This window comes from Bos javanicus, chromosome 27 (genome assembly GCF_032452875.1).
Source record: "Bos javanicus breed banteng chromosome 27, ARS-OSU_banteng_1.0, whole genome shotgun sequence".
In the NCBI taxonomy this organism is placed as follows: domain Eukaryota; kingdom Metazoa; phylum Chordata; class Mammalia; order Artiodactyla; family Bovidae; genus Bos; species Bos javanicus.
Genome location: NC_083894.1, coordinates 25,906,984 through 25,927,638, shown reverse-complemented (window position 1 = coordinate 25,927,638; position 20,655 = coordinate 25,906,984). Strand labels below are relative to the sequence as shown.

The 20,655-nt window shown below is 46.6% G+C and overlaps 1 long non-coding RNA gene across 3 annotated transcripts; it reads right to left on the bottom strand.

Moving 5' to 3' along the window:
* Positions 1–749: 749 nt before the first annotated feature.
* LOC133239952 (uncharacterized) lies at positions 750–20,296 on the bottom strand. Of its 3 annotated transcripts, XR_009734053.1 has the most exons (5): positions 15,247–18,156; positions 14,600–14,841; positions 2,928–3,067; positions 2,779–2,829; positions 750–2,607 (listed from the first exon to the last, which is right to left on the bottom strand). It is a non-coding gene; the product is annotated as an uncharacterized LOC133239952 (long non-coding RNA). The 3 variants fall into 3 exon arrangements; XR_009734052.1 differs by lacking the exons at positions 2,779–2,829; positions 15,247–18,156 and adding an exon at positions 19,943–20,296; XR_009734051.1 differs by lacking the exon at positions 2,779–2,829 and having other exon boundaries at positions 15,247–18,152.
* Positions 20,297–20,655: the final 359 nt, after the last annotated feature.

Genomic DNA, 20,655 nt, shown 5'->3' with positions numbered 1-20,655 from the left:
TGCAATGCGGGAGACCTGGGTTCGATCCCTGGGTCAGAAAGATCCCCTGGAGAAGGAAATGGCAAGCCATTCCAGTATTCTTGCCTGGAGAATCCCATGCATGGAGGAGCCTGGGGGGCTACAGTCCACGGGGTCACAGAGTCGGACACGACTGAGCAACTTCACTCATTCACTCGCTCAATGACCTAGAGAGGTGGGATGGGGAAGTGGTGAGAGGGAGGATCAAGAGGGATGGGGTATATACATACTTATGGCTGATTCACATTGTTGTACTGCAGAAACCAGCACAACATTATGAACAATTACCCTCCAACAAGTTTAAACAAAATATAATGAAAGAGGCCCAAGAAAGGTCCCTGACCCTTCACCATGTGAGGATATGAGGAGACATTGGCAGTCTGCGACCTGAAAAAAAGCCTTCACTAGAACCCTACCATGCTGGCACCCTGACCTCCAACTTCCAGCCTCCAGATCATAAGAATAAAGTTCTGATGTTTATAAGCCAAAAACAAATAAATAAATGAAAATGCACAAAAAGTAATCATAAATCTATGTTAATAGGCACATTATATAATGGTTTAACATAACTATGAGTTTATATATTTATACATATAATAACAGCCCCATTGTATGTACCTATAACATATATACAGTTAACACATATTAATATTTATACAGCATATAAATAAATATATAAACACATTATATAAAGATTTAATTGGTGAGAAATAGCATCAAGGGGGCAGAGATAAAAAGGAATAATATTTTATTTGGCTTGTCCTAGTCTGAAGGAAGCAGTGGGTTGGTGGAGCTCACATCACAGCAGAATCTCAAATGAGTGATTTCCAGTCTCCCAGAAATGCTGTCTTAATCTCACGTTAAGCCCCCTTCAGTTGCTAGTTAGACTCACTTAGACTCAAGTAGATGCTGGATACGCAGTGCTGTGTTCACCAGCCAGTCACTTGCCTGAGGCGTGGTGAGAACTCTCCAAGGTATGAGAACGGTTGATCTTGCCAAGCACAGCCATCATGGAGCCCCGCCACAGTCACTCCCTCAACCCAGAGAGGCTTTGCATCATGGGCTGGAGACCTGGAGCAGAGGAGGCTCTGCCTGGGGTGTCTCCCTAGCAGGGTGAGTGGTCACAGGCTTGCCCTGTCCAAAAACCCCACCTCTCCTCAGGCTCAGAGAGAAAAAGTCAGCCCGCTGTTCCAGAGCTCTGTGAGAAAAAAACACGCTAAGCCCTCAGGTTTATTCTGCAGCATGCACTGGGCCACACTAGCAATAGCCAGCAAAATACTTGGCTAAGAAGTGCTCTTCATTTGGAGCTAAACCTACTGCTGCAAGTTGTTACCATTGTGAGGCAGATCGGCTTCCAGAGAAACTCCACACATTCCAGCTCTTAATTCCTCTGAGAAAAATGTGGGCCTGAGCAAGCCACATAGCGGCTCTGAGTTCCAACTCTGGTTCTGAGATTTAGGTATTGGTATGTGTTGAATTATGTATCTGAAGAGATATATTGAAGTCCTAACCCCATTAGTCCCTCAAAATGTGACCTTGTTTGGAAACCAGGCTTTTACAGAGCTAATTGAATTAAACTGAGGTCATTAGGGTGAGCCCTAATCCAGTGTGACTGGTGTCCTTATGAAAAGGGGACATTTGGACAAAGAGAGGCATGCAGAGAGGGACAATGATATGAAGACAGTCGACCACCAGTCACAGGACACTCACATCTCCAGAGTGAGGAACAGCCAAAATGTCTCCTTCCGAGGGAGAGAGGCCCTTCGGACACCTTGATTTTGGGCTTCCAGCCTCCAGAACATGAAACAGTGGATTTTTACTGTCTTAAGCCATCCAGTTGGTGGTACTTCATGACATAAATATATGTATGTGCTGAGTCGCTCAGTCGTCTCTGACCCTTTGCGACCCCATGGACTGCAGCTTGCCAGGCTCCTCTGTCCATGGGATTCTCCAGGCAAGGATACTGGAGTGGGATGCCTTGCCCTCCTCCAGGGGATCTTCCCAACCCAGGGATCGAACCTGGGTCTCATGCATGGCAGGTGGATTCTTCACCAACTGAGCCACCAGGGAAGCCCAAATTTTTGTATAGTATTTCTCACTAAAAGAGACTAGAATTATTGGGAAGACCATTTCAGTCAGAACATCTAAGTTCTACCAAGGCAATTATGGGGTTGCAAAAACTGCAGAAAGGGAAAAGGAATCAGAGACACAGGGTGTTGGCAGCTGGTGCTGTTGGGCTGAAGGCGGCTGTGGGCACAGTTCAGCAGACAGAACTCTTTCTTCGGCCTCCCCAGGGTGTTCCCTGTCCGTGTGTCAACAGATAAATCTCAGTGTGTCGGCCATTTTGTTCCATAACATTTTCACTTGTCAGCAGCTCAGCTCATCCCCAGGTCTGGAGAGAGGCCCACGTGACATTCCTGGGACACTGACCGCGCTGTCAGGGATGAGTGGCCAAGAGGAACATTTCTCTGTCCTGGGCTGGCTCCAGTCAAACTTGGCCATTTCTTGCTCGTCCCTGTTTAACGGTGCTGTGGGAAAAGGCAAAGGGTGATGATTTCTGAGTTACCTTCCTGGAACTAGGAGGAGCACCTAAAAAAAAAACACACAAAAAAACAGGAAAAGTGAATTCCAGTGAAGTTGCTGCAAGTCGGGGGCTGTGCTGGCTGAAATGACAAGCCATTATCTGAGTAGGGGCAAGCAGCATGAGTCACCACAGGCAGGTAAGCTGGCTGACCGTCCTATCTGGAATTCTAGCCGCACCTTTGCAATTGCAGTCCTATGAAGTCGAGAGTCTGTTGAGTCAAGAAAAATCTGCAAAAAAAAACCAGACTCTTCAAAGAATATGATATCTTGTATAAACAATCACTATACCTCCCGGGGCGGGTGGTGGGGGGGAAATACACCCTCACCTGTGGGCCAAGTCGCTTCAGTCACGTTGGACCCTGAGACCTCATGGGCTGTAGCCTGCCGGGCTCCTCTGTCCATGGGATTCTCCAGGCAAGAATACTGGAATGGGTTGCCACGCGCTCCTCCAGGGGATCTTCCTGACCTGGGGATAGAGCCTGTGTCTCTTATGTCTCCTGCATTGGTAGGTGGGTTCTTTACTGCTAGTACCACCTAGGAAGCCTTAAAGTTACTTTTGATGATAAGAATAATGTCAAATCACACTAGAGCAAATTAAAAAATTAAAACAAAATAGAAACAAAATCACCCATAATTTCATGACACTAATACAACTTCTCAGATCTCAAAACATAAGGGAATTGTTAAGTAAAATATAGTATATTCATATGGTTGGATGTTATGCATCTAAATGAAAATTACAACAAATTTTACCTAAATATTTAGCAAAACTGTTTACCTAAGGAAATCATAATATTAAATTCTGTGTGTAGTACGATCTGGAAAAGGAATGCTCAGAAGGAAATACACCAAAATATTGTGGGTCAGTTTTACTTTCTTCTTAATAGGCTTTGCACTTTCTAAATGCTTTTTAGTTTTCGGAAGTTACTATCAACCCAGAATTTGGTAAATGTTCAGTTTTACTTCCTTCTTATTTTTCTACCATCTAATTATTTACTTGTTTAATTCAGCTGAAATTTTTTCAAGAATGCCATGACCCTCCCCTAGCTTTTTTTTTTTTTTTTCTTCCCCTAGCTTTTTAAAAAGTTGTCAACAGATAACCAAAGGATGTTAAAATGAGAAGAGGTTTTTGGAAATCAACTATTTAGAGGTGGAAACCGAAACCAAAACTGCTTACCATCAGTTCACATAGCCAGTGGCAGGGCTGGGACAGCAGGATTTCTAGAACATCTATCTCAGAGCTTCATCCTCAGTGTTAGCTGTTCAACATGGCCCTGTGCCCAAGTTAATGTGCACAAGAGTATGTTCAACAGAGATTTAGAAATTGCTACAAAAGACATATACATGACATTGACACCCATTGCTTGCACTCTGTTAATTCAATTTCTGTTTTATTTTTCCCTGTCCTCTGGGATCTACCCTCAGGTACCAAGTTAGTGCTTATTCCTGGCCCTGTGAACTGTTCAATCATCACCCAGCAGTAGCTTTCTTGATCACAGATGATTGTCTACAATGAGTTCTCATAGGATTGGCCCAGATACCCATGAGAGTCCCTGAGACACATCTGGAGGACCCACAGGGTCAAAATGAATTTCATAATACGAAGACGTTGTTTGCTTTTGCGCTCTTATTCTCGCATCAGTTTCCAGTGTTGTTTGCCAGAGGCTGCTGAATAATGTGCAGATTGAAACGGGCTGAACACAGGAGAAGGTATGAGACTCCAGCTGTCTTCTGTTAGGCCAGGTAGAAAAGAGATTTGCCCAAAGTAGAGCAGTGCCACTCTTCTCACTACATTTTTTAAAAAGAAAATATAGCTATTTTCATAAGATGTACTAATTTGAAATGTTATTATGTTATTGAACAGTGTTTGCTATTTCATTTCTAATGTCATATCAATCGATATAGATCCCACATCAACAAAACTTCCCTTTGAAGCATGTCAAGGAGTCCTGAGATCCTAAAAAAAGAGAAGAACTGCTACTCTGCTATCCCCCCTGAGGGACCCAGGTGCCACATAGCCATGTCCCCTGACTCTTGCTGCTGCTTCAGAACTGAAAGCCCTTGAGCATCTGATGCCTGGCAGAATGGATGGTGTGGAAGGAACTTTCTGGATCATGAGGTTGAGGTCTCTAGTGGAAGATCTCACTGTGACTTCCTTCTGGGTCTCAAGTAGCAAGATGTTGAGGGGACATTCAGGGAAGGAGAGAGGGCTCCGTTAGAATGGGCTCTTGTTCCCTGGCAGGTGGGGGTCTAGGGGAAGAAACAAGGGAGGGGGAAGAATGAGAATTAAGAGAAGAAGGCTAGAGAGTAGTGAGCTGCCCTATGCGTTTCACTCTGCTTTCAGACCTAAAATATCCTCAGTCAACCATAACCCGTTTATCTTTAGTACCGATATCTGATGCAACAGAATTTAAAAGAAGACTTCACAGCCCACGGAAGAATCTCTCCGAAGCATGAAATTCTTTAATTTAGAACAGAGCATGCCATTAGACTCTTATAGATAAAAGGTCTGAATGCAAATTCTTATGGACTGTTTATGCACTGGCTGAGGGGCAAGATGCTTAAGCTTGGCTGTGCATTAGAATCACCCAGCTTGCTTGGAAAAATCCACATGCCAGGGCCCCAGGGGCAGAGCCGAACGTCAGGATATCTTAATCTCTCCAGAAGATTCCAAGGTACAGCCAAGTTTGAGGACCATGGAACTAGGGAGGTAGAAATCAAGAACACAGTCAAGTGAAATGGATGGGGATGTTAGTGCCCAAAGGAAAGGGGGGGATGTGAGGAGCCCAGAGAAACAGCATCTCCTTCACACCCTAGCTCCAGGCCTGAGCGGGTCTTCTTCCCCGGTACCTCCCGTTTGGAGAGGCTGGCGGTTGGTTTTCCGCATTCTTTCTCCTTCCAGCCAGGCCTTTACCCAGCTGGTCTCCAGAAAGCTCAGCCCTTGGACAAGGAAAGGAGAGAAAGCTTGGCAATTTTCTCTCCAGCTCTTCAAATCAACAATTTTGGTCACAGATCAGGCTGCTGAATCTTTTCACATCTGAAACTCAGACTTTGACGTGCTTGTTTTTCTCCCCCGGTCTGACTCACAGGGTGAGTCATAGCGAACCTTGTTAATCTCCACTGGACCACGGGAAGCAAGGGCAGAGGGGGCAGGCTTCCTCTCCCCGCGAGGGCTGGGCTGAGGCTGAATTCTGAGCTAGCGTCTCAGCTCCCGTCCCAGCTCAGCCCCCTGCCTCCGAGATTATTCTTGGAGCCCTGCCTCCGTTTCTGGCAGAAGTGATAGTTAGGGATCAGTAAGCCCAAGGCTCCAGGGATCTGTGGTTGGGTTACCCACTGATTTCTCCCTGGCTTCTGTGTTCCCTGAGGTACCTGAAAAAAACCATAACACTCAAAACTTTCAGGCTGAAGGAAGCTTTGGGGTGAAGAGGGTGGTCTGATAAGATAAGTATCTTAGCAGCACAGAATGCCAGGAAGACTTCTTGAAATCAAGAGAAATGCAGCTCTCTCTCTGCTAAGACAGTTATCAGAGATGTTTATATTTATTCCTGTTTCCTGGAATGTGAGAAGGGAATGTGACATTCTCTCCTTCTGATGCTGCCCACATATCTTCCCGGCCGTCCGCGGTTGCCCAGGCTCTGATGACTCTCGTCCATGGACGGATTTAGACTGGGGCCCAGAGGGGCGAGGTGATGGAGAGGGTGCTGCACCCCGGCCTGGGTGGCACCCGCCCCATGTATGGGGGTCTGACAAGGGGGGAGGGGGAGCGATTCACAAACCACCCACCCATTCTTTCCACAACCATCTGCTGGGGAAGTGAGATAGGCACAAGGGAAGACTTGGGGCGAAACCAGCTTCCCGTCCCTGTGGGAGCTCACAGCTGAGCAGAGGGGCAAAACAGTCACAGGGCAGTGTGGAGAGAGCACCCAGGGATACCCCAGGGTGCTATGGGCGCGGAACGGAGGGGGTTAGTGCAAACTGTCTCGAGGTGCGGAGGGCTCCTGGGAGACCGAGCTGCTGGGGGGTAGGGGCGCTGGGGAATCCAGAAGATGGGGATCGGAGAAGCCAGTAATCACAAATGTCTGTGATGTTGACCCTCCTGACCCCAAAAGATGGAGTAGGGCAAAGTCTAAAGGAGTGACCTTGTCACTAGGCTGGTCCCTGAGTGATGTGACTCAGACTCTGGAAGCTTCTCTTTCTCCTGCCCCTGCTCGCTGGGCGCTGGGGAGGCTCTCACCCACCTGGACCCCTGGGCACAGCTGCTGCTGCTTCACCTGGTGCCACTCTTCGGCCTGGCTCCCAGGTCCACTCTGGACGCCCCATTCCTGCCTGTCCCACTGAGTGGCTCCAAGGTCACTTTGCCGTTGGATGATGACTCAGAAAGGCTTTTACTCTTTGCTCAGCAAAGGAGTTCCTAGTGTATTTGCTCATTCTCAGTCACTAAGTCACATCCAACTCTTCACAACCCCGTGAACTGTAGCCCACCAGGCTCCTCTGTCCATGGGCTTCCCAGGAAAAACACTGGACTGGGTTGCCGTTTCCTTCTCCAGGGGATCTTCCCGACCCAGGGATCGAACTCACATCTCCTGCCTTGGCACTTGGCGTGCACACTCCCATTTTCCCAAAACAATATCATGAATTATGGCTACATCAATGCCCAGGCATTGCATTATTATGATTTTATGAAACTTCTCAGATGGGCCATTTAATACTTTACAATTGCCTTTGCTTTCTTGTTCAACTATTAATACGATGTTCCTAGAGTTAATAATTTTTCATATTATTCTTTTCTTGCCCAGTTTCCTATGTCTGTATCTCAAATGTATCCCCGTACTCTGCCAGAAAGTACAGATCTCCTTTCAAGACACCCAAACATATCCACCATAAGTTTCATTTTTTTCCCTTGGAGACATCCTTCCAGAGCCCCAATCTGCCTGCTGGATTTGTTGCTTCTTAAGGATGCTGCCCCATTATTGTCAGTATTACAGTGTGGGCATGTTTGGGGGACACTGTTCTGCCTACTGGGGCTTCCCAGGTCTCACTGTGGTAAAGAACATGCCTGCCAGTGCAGGAGACATAAGAGATGCGTGTTCAATTCCTGGGTCAGGAAGATCCCCTGAACAAGGGCATGGCAACCCACTCTAGTATTCTTGCCTGGAGAATCCTATGGATGGAGGAGCCTGATGGGCTACAGTTCATGGAGTCACAGAGTAGGACACGACTGAAGTGACTTAGCATGTTCTGCCCACCGCAATAAAATCTGTTCCACTCCAGAGAGACTGAAACGGTAAGTCAACCAGCCCTGCCCTCACCCCATCCCCCTCTCTTTGCCAACCAACAACTTCTTGAATGTGTAGCTGTAAAAATGCAGTCTCACAACCTTGTCTTCCGAATCACAAAAAGTACTTCATCTCTCTTTTCAGGAGTCAGAAATCTGTGTTCCCATTTTACAAAGAGAAGAACCAAAGCCTAGAGAATATTACCATTTTGTGTAAAATCCCAGAAGGCAAAGTGCAGTCTCATTTCTAGGGCTGGTGTCTGTCTTCTACATGTGAAAAAGTGAAAGTGAAAGTTGCTCAGTCGTGTCTGACTCTTTGTGACCCCCTGGACTATACAGTCCATGGAATTCTCCAGGTCAGAATCCTGGAGTGGGTAATCTTTCCCTTCTCCAGGGGATCTTCCCAACCCAGGGATCGAATCCAGGTCTCCCACATTGCAGGCAGATTCTTTCCCAGCTGAGCCACAAGGGAAGCCCAAGAATACTGGAGTGGGTAGCCTATCCCTTGTCCAGGGGATCTTTCCTACCCAGGAATTGAATAGGGGTCTCCTGCATTGCAGGTGGATTCTCTACCAACTGAGCTACCAGGGAAGCTCATGTGTCCATGTGACATCTGTGCAATTTGTTCCAGTTGATCCTGGATAATGTGACAGACGAGGTGAGAGACTAGATAATGTATTTCCACTAGATCTCTCCTCAGAGAAAAGTTCCACCTCAGCTTGCTCTCGGCATGGCACAGATGGTCATTCTCCACTCAGGTTTACTTCTACAATTTCCTTTTTATGGGCATTTTACTCCTCAGTGAGAGAATCAGGTGGTCAGATGACTTTTACAGCCATGCATGATGGAAGCCCATGACAACATTTCCATGACTCCCACCCACCTCCTCTTGCCCAGGCTGTGACAACCGCACTCCCAACACCCTCCCAAGGAGCCTGTGGAGGCTGGGTCGGAGCTGGTTAAGAATCAGCAGAAACAGCCCTCTTCCCTTTATTCTCAGAACTCTGGTGTCCTATTTCTATCTAATCTGGTGTGCATGCTCTGTCATGTTCAACTCTGCGACCCCATGGATTGTAGTCCACCAGGTCCCTCTGTCCATGGAATTTTCCAGGAAACAATACTGCAGTGAATTGCCATTTCCTCCTCCAGAGGATCTTCCTGACCCAGGGATCAAACCCACATCTCTTGAGTCTCTTGCATTGGCAGGCGGACTCTTTACCACTGGTGCCACCTGGAAAGCCACTTATAAACACATTTCAGACCTTTTGGTTTCTCTCGGTTCTTCTGAAGTTCAAGTTCACATTCAAGATTGCTACTATCAGTCCTTCTCTGTTCGTGGTCAGGTCGCCAGCTTTGGCAAAATAGAAATACTGTCAACGCTGCCTCCACTAGCTTCATCACATGTTATAGAATGAAGCGTAAGTGCCAATAAGCTCAACATCTGTATTGAGAAGTCAGAACTCTGGGGTTGAGGGGAGGACGCGTGGAATGAAACTGCTTGGAAGGAGAGAACAGGGGTAATGGAGGGACTGGGGGGCACTGACCAGGCAGGAAGTGAGGTTGCTGTGAGATAGCTCAGCGCAGGCAGTAAGAAGCCACACTCAGAACCTTGAGCATGCAGACGTTTGAAAAGTAACAGCAGAGGAGATTTGAATGCTCACTGCCTTTTGTGTGTCTGTGTGTGTGTGTGTGTGCCCATGTGTGCCTGTGTTCTATTCGACACAACTCTGAGAGTCAGAGCAAAACAATAGGAGACTGTGCTACTGAGTCCCACCCTGGTTCAGTTCAGTTCAATCACTCAGTCGTGTCCAACTCTGTGACCCCGTGAATTGCAGCACGCCAGGCCTCCCTGTCCATCACCAACTCCCGGAGTTCACTCAAACTCATGTCCATCGAGTGCGTGATGCCATCCATCCATCTCATCCTCTGTCGTCCCTTCTCCTCCTGCCCCCAATCCCTCCCAGCATCAGAGTCTTTTCCAATGAGTCAACTCTTCGCATGAGGTAGCCAAAGTACTGGAGTTTCAGCTTCAGCATCATTCCTTCCAAAGAAATCCCAGGGCTAATCTCCTTTAGAATGGACTGGTTGGATCTCCTTGCAGTCCAAGGGACTTCTCCTCAAGAGTCTTCTCCAACACCACAGTTCAAAAGCATCAATTCTTTGGCGCTCAGCTTTCTTCATAGTCCAACTCTCACATCCATACATGACCATTGGAAAAACCATAGCCTTGGCTAGACAGACTTTTGTTGGCAAAGTAATATCTCTGCTCTTTAATATGCTATCTAGGTTGGTCATAACTTTTCTTCCAAGGAGTAAGCGTCTTTTAATTTCATGGCCGCAATCACCATCTGCCGTGATTTTGGAGCCCCTCCAAAATAAATTCTGATACTGTTTCCCCATCTATTTCCCATGAAGTGATGGGACCAGATGCCATACCCAGAGTAAAAGAATAGAGCAGTCAACCCTTTACATCCACGGGTTTCGCATCTGTGGATTCAACCTACTGCGGATCCAAACCCTCGGATGGGTAACCGGAGGACACCAAGGGCCAGGTGCACTGTACCTAATTATATAAGGGACTTGAGCACCCCCAGAGTTTGGTATTCACCTCGGATGGGAGTTGGGACCAACCCTCCCCAGACACTGAAAGACAACTGTAAAAGCTGGTGTGCTGCCTCCCACTTCAGAGGCAGCCGCTGTGATCACCATATTATCTGCATAGCCAACCTCTCAAGCCACAGGAGTTTACTGTAAGGAATTGTAACTTAGTAAAATATGCACTTCAAAGCCAGAGGAAAGTGGGTCTTTTCCCAGCTTAACCCCAGACCATCCCCACCCAACCATTGGCCTGCCTCTCCCTCCTCCTTCTAAATATTCAAATACTTAAGGAAACCTCCATTTCTGCCCCATCCTAGGTCAGATCCCCCATTCTCTGCTCCTTAATACCCTGCCCTGTTCCTTTGTGCACTTTGCGCAATTATACTTAGATAAGTAATTGCAATTAGTTCTTAAATTTGCCTCCCTCTTCTCACCGCTTTATGCCTGTTGTCTTGATGTTATGTAATTGTCAAATGAGTGAATTGACATTTCACAACTACAAGTCTCTATATCATGTAACAACAAAAATCCAGTTCAGTGAGATGTCAAGGGTAAATTTTCCTTTTTCCCTAAGATCAGATTGTTTCCTTTGTATGTCTGTTTTCAAATCTAAAAGCCCAAATGACAAAGCTAACCAGAGGCTGTGCATTTAAAAGGGTGGCTGGGACGTTTCTGGACACATAAGGTAGGTAAGTCACTTCAGTCGTGTCCAACTCTGTCCAACCCCATAGACGGCAGCCCAAAAGGCTCCCCCGTCCCTGGGATTCTCCAGGCAAGAACACTGGAGTGGGTTGCCATTTCCTTCTCCAATGCGTGAAAGTGAAGTCGCTCAGTCATGTCCGACTCTTAGCGACCCCATGGACTGCAGCCTACCAGGCTCCTCCATCCACGGGATTTTCCAGGCAAGAGTACTGGAGTGGGGTGCCATCGATGCCCTTAATGTATATGACGACATTTGGTGACCGCGATGACTAAGCTGCTCTTCAGTGCTCATTGAGATAGTTATAGATTTCTATTTAGAGTAAATTTAGCTGTAATGACAGCAACAGTCAGCACCATAACAGCCAAGTCTTAAGAAGCAGCTTTCATCCAGAGAACCACAGGCTCCCATTTAGCCTGCTCGGCCTGCCTCTGTCAGACTGCTCAGGTGGAGCCTAACAGACCTCCCAGCACCTTCCGGTCCTGCCTTTATTCGAACCCTCACTGATATCTCCAGTCTACATCATCACGCTTTATCTGAACTCCCCTAGCCCCTCTGTGCTTAACGACACGATCAAACATTCGTCTACTTGTCTAACAAATACATCTTGTACAGCATCTAAAATGTACCAGACTCTGTGCTGAGCATTTGCAAATATGTTGAACTACATGTGTGTTACGTTAGTCACTCAGTCATGATCGGCTCTTTGTGACTGTAGCCCACCAGGCTCCTCTGTCCATGGAGTTCTCCAGGCAAGAATACTGGAGCAGGTTGCCATTTCCTTCTCCAGGGGATCTTCCTGACCCAGGCATAGAACCCAGGTCTCCTGCATTGCAGGCAAATTCCTTACTGTCTGAGCCACCAGGGAAGTTCTAATGAAATACATGGTTCCCTATTATTTCACAGGTACACGTTTCATGGAGGGCATGAGGGTGAAATTGAGGGCTATGTTGTATGTAGTTTAACCCCCAAAAGACTCAGAACGGTGTTCAGTAATAGAGTTAATAGATGATGTTATCTTTGTTTCATGACTAATGAATTTAGCACATGGCAGAGAGGGCTGACTAATCCAAACTGAAAGGGAACTGATGTGAAATAAACCAGAGCAGAGAACCATGACAAGGAAGAGTATAGGCAGAAGCTGACAAACAGAGACGCTCTTACGGAGGGCTAAAGCTGGAAGACCCTAGCCTTTGGAGTCCACACTGCATCGTTCGTTCCCCAGTCACTTCCAAAGAGGACATTTGGACTGCGGCTTTTGTGTGACACTGCTGAGCGAGGTGGAGAGGTGCACAAGAGAATGCATTCCAGAAAGCACTGGGAGACAGAAAAACAAAAGGAGAGGAACTGGAGGAATTCCGTGTGTGGGAGGTGTGGGCACAGAGTCAGGCAGCGCTGGCTTACTAGCATCACGAACACGAAATCCGAGTGGGCACAGGAGTTTCAGGTTGTTCGAAATGCACTGAATATTCAATGAACATCCCCTGCTTCGTGAGGCTTGCCAAAATACATCCTATTCTCTCTGACTTGCCTTTATGAGCCTCTATCCATTCCTTGCTTCCTGAAACGAGCCCACTTATGACCCAGGTCAAAATTGGGATTGTCCTCCCCCCAGGCAACCTGGCACCTCTGCTCCGGTGTCCAGCCTACTTTTTCATTAAAGCAAGATCTTAAGAATGGTGAGGATTTTAAATTCTCACTACAGTGGAACCACTGACTGTTTTACTGCAGTGCCAGAAAGAGCTGAGCATTTGATGTTGACCTCCGGAAAATATCATTACATCTCTACGTTTTAGAGGCTTTTTCACTTCCTGTTTAACTTAAAATAATGTTCTTTCTCACACTCAGTGAATCCCTCCCAGGGCCACGGGATAAGCCAGGTCACACAGTGATCAGAGCAAAGACCCAAGGCAAAGCACTGCGATGGTGAAATCCATCCATGGTGGGTGGATTCCCAAGACTGGAGGAAGTGGGGAGAAGGAGGGGAAAGGGGACATTTTTCTGTATCTGAGGCAAAAGAAATCTCTTTAAATTTCGAATAGTAATCAGTTAAAGAGGCAGATACCTACAGCTCTAGGATTACAACTGACAACTCTCTCCTTAAAGTTGAAAGCAAGAGCAGATGGAGAAACAGAGTTCTTAGCATTTGGTCTGCGCTCAGCCCTTATAGAAGAAAGAGCCCATTCTAGCATGAAGAGACATGGGAAGAGTGCTGGGAGGCAAAGAGGGAGAGGGTTGGAAGAGCAGGATAAAGACATTTAAATAGGACACACACAGAACTAGCCAGGGAGGTTTACTGTAGTCCTGCCTGGGTTAGAGTTTGCCATTTTCTTAGTAAGGAGTAAATGGAGGTTAGTGAGTGGTTATCTGTTATTTACCATGAATATGGTGATTTGCATCATAAATGCGCAGCAGATTGTATAGGACCTCAGTTTCCTTCTCTGTGAACTTTCTTGTCATCACTGTTGTTGTTTTAGTCACTAAGTCACGTCCAACTCTTTTGCAACCCCATGGACTGCAGCCCACCAGTCACCTCTGTCTGTGGGATTTTCCAAGACAGAATACTGGAGCAGGTTGCCATTTCCTTCTCCAGGGGATCTTCCTGACCCAGGGATTGAACCTGGGTCTCCTGAATTGGCAGGTGAGTTCTTTACCACTGAGCCACCAGGGAAGCCCAATTAGATTTTTTTACCCTCCCCTAAAATGACTTCAGTTTTAACTGGATTCACCAGGTATGTTGATAATAGAAGCAAAGCCCCAGACTTAGGGCTATAGCTTATTCTCCTTTGATGTTTATCACTGAAATGATCCTACTCTGTGCGACATTCTGGATATCCTGGACATCAGTCATGTTCATTGAGCATCACGCTTTGACCTCTAGCTTCAGGCAGGAAGACGAGCTAAGGCAGTGGCTGGAAAGATGTCGCCCAAGGATGGCACATAAGTGATACCCACGCTGCCTGGCCCCCCTCCTTACTCAGAGCAGACATTGCTCATCCATTAGGCACTCCTTGTCGAGTCACTGTCTCACGATTATTTTCAACATCGCCACAAGGAAGCCACTATAAATCAATTGATGTTGGTAGATGAGAGAAAAGAACATACTTGCCACCCAATCCTATCTTTGTTGTTTTCCAAAGATAGTCATAAAAATCATGTTCAGCGAAAAGTGTCAGAATTTATCCTGAATATATCCTTCAGAGTAAGAGTTCAAAATCTTAATATTATCTAGACACCCAGATATGAATGAACCAATTATACTGACAGAATTGAAACAATACTCTAAGTATTAGTCATATGTGACTATTATATAACATATACATGAAATATATATATATATATACAGACATATAAAATATATATGTTAAAAGAAAACAAAGTCTGTGTTAGAAAGCTCTCCCAAGTATTAATAGATGCTCTCTAACCTGTGAAGACCTCAGTTCTGGCTGTCGTCTTGGATCTGGTATCCAGGGGGGCAAACCAGAGAGGCAGCCCCCAGTGCAATTTGCAAGATGTGTTCTGACGGTGCCAGCCGTTGCTGCAGCTGTGAGTCAGAAACCTCAGTGGGAAGGAGACGGTGCTAGTGGGCTGGTTAAGGGGCCTCCATCAGGGAGCATGCGTTGGCAGCTCGGCAGAGGGGAAGCTGGTTTGAGAGCCTGAAGATTCCCTGAGGGAACAAGAGAAAGGCTTGGAATACAGGTCAAGAGATCAAAGCACAGCAGAACCCTTCTCTCCACCTCCCTTGAGCACCATGGCAAACCAGAATTGTACTGTGGGCATGAACTGAGACTCCCACTGCTACTGTCCAAGTCCTCCAGAGAGTCGAGGTGGGAAAGAGTTCAAAGAACTCTCAAACATAACTTAAAACCCCAAGAGTCACACCGAGTAGCACCATAACATTCTAAAGCTGAAACTGCCTTTCCTGATCCAGCCCCCATCCGGCCTTCTCTTAGCACAGATGAGAAAACACAAGCCCAGGGAGGTCAAAAAGTTTAGCAAAATTAGACAACAGAACTAGGATGAGAACCCCAGAGACTTGAGCCTGGACCCTGGACTTCTCCTTTCTTCCAACCTTTCCATAGACAGCGGCCTTGAAAATCTATGATCAGGGGACTTCCCAGCTCAAGAGATCGTGACCAAATTGCTGGGTCATTGAGTTGTCACCACGTTGAGGAATTGTCCTTTGAAGGAGGTCCTTCTTGGCAATGCCCTTTCAGAATTTCAGTGGATGTCCAGCATGAATCACGAATGCGCTCCCACAATGTGGCAGCTTCAGACTGAGAGTATGAAGACACAAATGGGTCAATGAGGAGAAAACGAATAGCCTGCTGACACTTCTGCTTCCTTGAATGAGGTATTAGGCCTGAATTATTACAGCAGGAAATGCTAAACTGCGGTGGAAAGAAAAGGTGTGATTACTCATGTCAGTGTTAAAATTGCCATTTTTCACAAAGGGATTAATCACCAGCCACAAAACCTGCTGAACTTGGTATAAAGTACTTTCCTCTTCCCCATGAATTTTCCCTCTTGGCAGTAGGATTATAATATGATTGTGTGGTCCCTTCCAGAAATTAAAAACAGATATTAAGGAAACTCTCGAGGATGCCTTCGGTCTGTTCTGGGTTGAGGAGGTTTCCTTGTCAAGACCGAGATCAGAGCATGGCAAGAGAGGTGCTTAGCCTGCAAAATCTAAGACGGAACTCCCTCTCTGGATCATGCGGGTTCAAGGTCAGCACCAAGAACGAATGCTTCCTCAGTTTTCTAGGAGCCTCCCTTGCCTCGCTCTGGTCTTGTCCCCAGTCTTCATTTGCCGTGTGACTTCCAAGGATCCTCGATGTAGGTGGGAAGAGCAGGATGGGTTAGAGTCAGGACAGAGGGGACATTTCAAACAGAGAAACTTGGATGGGGTGATGCTGGGGAACCTAACACTCAAACAGCAAAGGTCCTCCTGCTTAGCAGTCCACACACAGGGGTGAAGGGACTTCTGATCTGCACCCGGAAGATGGGGCCCAGAAGGAATGATCTGCAAGGCAATGGGTCCCTTAAGCTGATGTTCTGAGTCTGAGATCTGGGTGAACAGTGATGAAGTAAGGGGAAGAACAGGTCTGGTTAGGAAGACATAGTGTTAGGAAGGCTGATCCAGCCACAAATAGAAAAATTTAAATCCCTAAAGCAGGAGCCCAGGCACTAGGAACTGACAATCAGAGAACCTTCGGCCTCCAGACTGACTCCAGATTCAGCCAGATGAGCTGTAGACATGGGTTTTCCAGGTGACTCAGTTGGTAAATAGTCTGCCCACAATGTGGGAGACCCAGGTTCAATTCTTGGGTTGAGAAGATTCCCCTGGAGAAGGAAATGACAACCCACTCCAGTATTCTTGCCTAGAGAATTCCATGGACAGAGGAGCCTGCTGGGCTACAGTCCATGGGGTCACAAGAATAGGACATGACTGAGTGGCTAACACTGCAGACATAGGTGGATGGAGAAGGTGATGAGCTGGGCAGACTGTGCATCTGATATTTCTCCTCCACAGTGGCTCCCTTGCTTTGCTTTGAAACAAAGTGCCTGCCTCAAAGACTGAAATCTTTGCTGACTGTTAAAAAGTACCATGTGTCAAGGAGTCTCTGTTGGGATAGCTTTATTGTAGAATCAAGAATTGAATTTTTGGTAAGAAGACACTAGAAAAGCGTTCTAGTTCAAAGATTTTTAACCTGGTGTTCATGAATGGGCTTCAGCGTGTCTACAAATCTCCTCAATTAACATGCAGAATTGTGTGGTTGTTTATTTTTATGGAGAGAACTCATCGCACTGTGAAATTGGGGTCATGGGGAACTCTAACCCTGAAACTATCCAGATTTCTCATTTAGGATGAGAACTTGACACACAGAGAAACTTGAGCTCTTTATCAAAGGCTTTGTTTGCATCCATGTACATCCAACTCATATTAGTCACTCAAGGAACATTTGTAGAGGGACTTCCCTGGAGGTCCAATGGTTAAGACTCCATGCACCCAATGCAGGGGGCATGGGTTTGATCCCTGGTTGAAGAATTAAGATCATGCATGCCATGCAGGATGGCAGAAAAAGAGAACATTTGTAGAGTGAATGGGTGAATAGATGGATGGTTGAATAAATGAATGAATGAAAGTTCTTTGCTCTTAGTCCACTTACACTTTCACCTCATCCTCATCACTCCCCATTGGTCTCTCCAGCTCCAACGGAGTATTGAATGTCAAGCAGGTGACCTCAGGAATGAAGGACAGATGTCTCCAAGAGAGCTCTGGCTGCTCATTCTGCCTTAGGGGACTATCGCCTGCCCTCCCCTCCTCCCAGTGCTCCCACTGGCTCTTTTCAACACAAGAGGAGCTGGGTGCCCCAGGTTAGTGAAACAGGCGCCTGGTCCTGCTCTCTCTGCTCAGCGAGAGGCTCCGACTCTGGGAATACTCTGCCTTGTTTGTTTTTCAAGAGAAAAAGAAGGGAGGTTAAATTCTCATGTTAGAAGGGAACATCTGTCTTCTGAATGTGAAAAGGTGAACGTGTTAGTCACTCAGTTGTGCTCGACTCTGTGGCCTCATGAACTGTAGCCCACCAGGCTTCTCTGTCCATGGAATTCTCCAGGCAGGAATATTGGAGTGGGTAGCCCGCCTCTTCTCCAGGGGCTGTTCCTGACCCAGGGATCCAACCCTGGTCTCTTGCATCGTAGGCGGACTCTTTACCGTCTGAGCCACCAGGGAAGCCCATCTATCTTCTAACACCTGGAAAATGGTTTATTGTAAAGCCATGATAATCATTTTTGATCAGGCATCTGCCCCTCCCACAGCTCCAGTTTCTACCAGGTAGCGGCAGTGAGAAGGGCCACAGTGACCAGCTGTGAGGTAAGGTGCTTTCATATTATCATTGGCTATTAACCGATGCTGTCTTCCTCCTTCCCTCCTTCCTTCCCTCCTTCCCTTCTTCTTTCCTTCCTCCTCCCCTTTCCTCTCTTCCTTCCCTCACACATTTCTTTCCTTCTTATGGCCATCAGATTAAGTGCTGGTGGTACAAGGTTGAATAAGATATGGTCCTGCCCTTACAAAAATCTACAGTCTAGCTATGGGCAAGGTATAGAGGATCCCACAGAAAGGAGTTGTCCATTCTACTCAGAAGGTGAAGGAAGCCCAAGATGAAGTAAATAAGGACTGAGATGAAGTTGAAAAGACTGTTGCCAGGCAAACACAGGAAGTTGGCCTGGGTCCTAGTGCAGAGCCCAGAACATAAGACTCTTGGTTAACTCCCGTTGAATAAAGAATCTGTCATTTTCCCTCCTGTGATCGGTACAGTGTCTACCACTGATGTAAGGGCTTCCCAGGGGCCGGACCTTGCGCTGGTGCTTGGCCTGTGATACTGCCTGGACTTCTCACACAAACCCCACCTGGCAGGTGCCATCTGTTTTGTAGATGAAAGCACCAAAGTTCAAGGAGGTCATACAGTCTAGAACCTGGACCCAACCACATCTGACTCACCCAGAACCTGATCCCCAAACCCTTGCCTTTGGGTCCTCAGTGAATTGGGCCAGACACCTACTAAGGTCTCCAGGGCATATGAATCTGAGTCCCCATGTGAAGGATCCAACTGAAGGCAGATAAAGCTCATACTTGGGGCCCATGAGGCTAATACTCAGAGATTCCAGTGCCTGGGGTGGGTTCCAAAGTCCAGAGTCAGGACTGGAAGGGTAGAAAGTCTCTTTCTAACAATGAGATTCATTTTCATGTCCGTGGAGAATTTAACAGAGATATTTTCTTCCACCATAAGAGGGGATGACTTCAAACTGTTTTCAAAATGCACATTTTTAATGTGCTTTTATAGTACTTTGGAGTACTTTACATGGGTTCCCAAGCCTCTAAGAATTAAAAGGACACTCGTGCCTGGGGGACAGTTCTAGAGACTGATCCCTGGGTAAGTGTGTAATAATAATAATAAAAAAATACACAGAGAGCAACTGAAATTAAACCCAGAGGGATATCTTTTCATTCAATTTCGAATACCTAGAAAATGACTTGGCAGCTACAGAATAAAGAGAAAGAGCAGAAACCAAAGTCAATGCCAACTTACTTAAGTTTGGATTCTTTTCCCAAGGGAATACTTCTGAGGCTCTACAGATGGTCATGTCTGAGGCCCCCTTCTGCAGATGGGACGGTGAGGGTCAATAGAGTCATCTCAAGGTCAAAGCAAGGTCATACCAAGTGAGCCATGAGTGAGAAAGGAAAGAAGAGAAAGTATATCTGTGTCCTACAGCTACAGCCCTGGTGGGCCCCTAAACTGTGGCTAGAAATTTGCTGGCAGTAAGGAAGATGGGAGGAGGGGTGGAAGAGCAGCTCCCTGGCAATGTGACTCATTGCTTTGTGCAAAGGAAAATGAATCTATCAAGGAGAAGATCACATGCTGAGGTATATTGAGTCATTTATGGCTGTCATTCATCTCCAGGACTTGATCTGGTCAACTGGGGCCTCTTCCGCTGTACTTGGGACCCCCAGCCCTCAGACATATGGCTGTCCCTTGCGATCCTTTTAAGATTGAGTGGCACCAAGAAGATCATTAAATATCCTGGACTGAAGAGGAATCAGAACAATGAGAATGTGCTTAAAGAATGAATGGGCCATTAAATAGGGAAACAGGGGTAATAGGGTCAACATTACAATATACAATCCAAAGGGCAGAATTGTCTGGTACCTTCAGCCCTATCAGGAGAGAGGGATATGGCATCTGGGGGATGCTAATAGAGGTACTCACCAGAGATAGAGGACTGGAGTGTAGATATATTTTATAGGATTTTCTGTGATCTAGTTCTCCAAGTTCAATCTGATTCTATGGTCCCCAAATAACCTTCTTATAAATACTTCAGTTTCCAGACACCTTGATTCTAGGAATAGAATATGAGCATGTATTAATACACTGGGCTTCCCTGGTAGCTCAGCTGGTAAAGAATCCACCTGCAATGTAGGCGATCCCGGTTCGATTCCTGGGTTGGGAAGATCCACTAGAGAAGGGATAGGGTACCCACTCTAGGTACCTAGAACAAACCACTCATTTGTTCTCAGCTTCTACCCTCTCACATACAGTCATCAGCCCTGTGTGTACAGAAGCCATCCAATCCCTGGGAAAAATAATTACTCTGGTTATAAATAAACTGCTGGTGTACTTTTTTGTCCATGCAGGTGGTGTGTTATTGAGGGAGTGCCTTCCAGAGTCTGTGGACCTCATCGGTGAAGGCGGGTCCCAAAGTCCATTAATTCTCTCGGGTAGTAATCACCATCTTAGACACGTCTTGGCGTCCAGCCTTTCTTCACCAGATGATGCTCTTCCTCTGTCTATCCCAATGCTTCTCTAAGTCCGACATTCCCCTCAAAGGTACTGCTGTTGGCTGGTCTCTCTCCTGAGTTGATGCCTGGGGCCATGCAGATGGTGCAGGAAACAGGGCTAGTCCTGACTTTGTCTCTCACTTT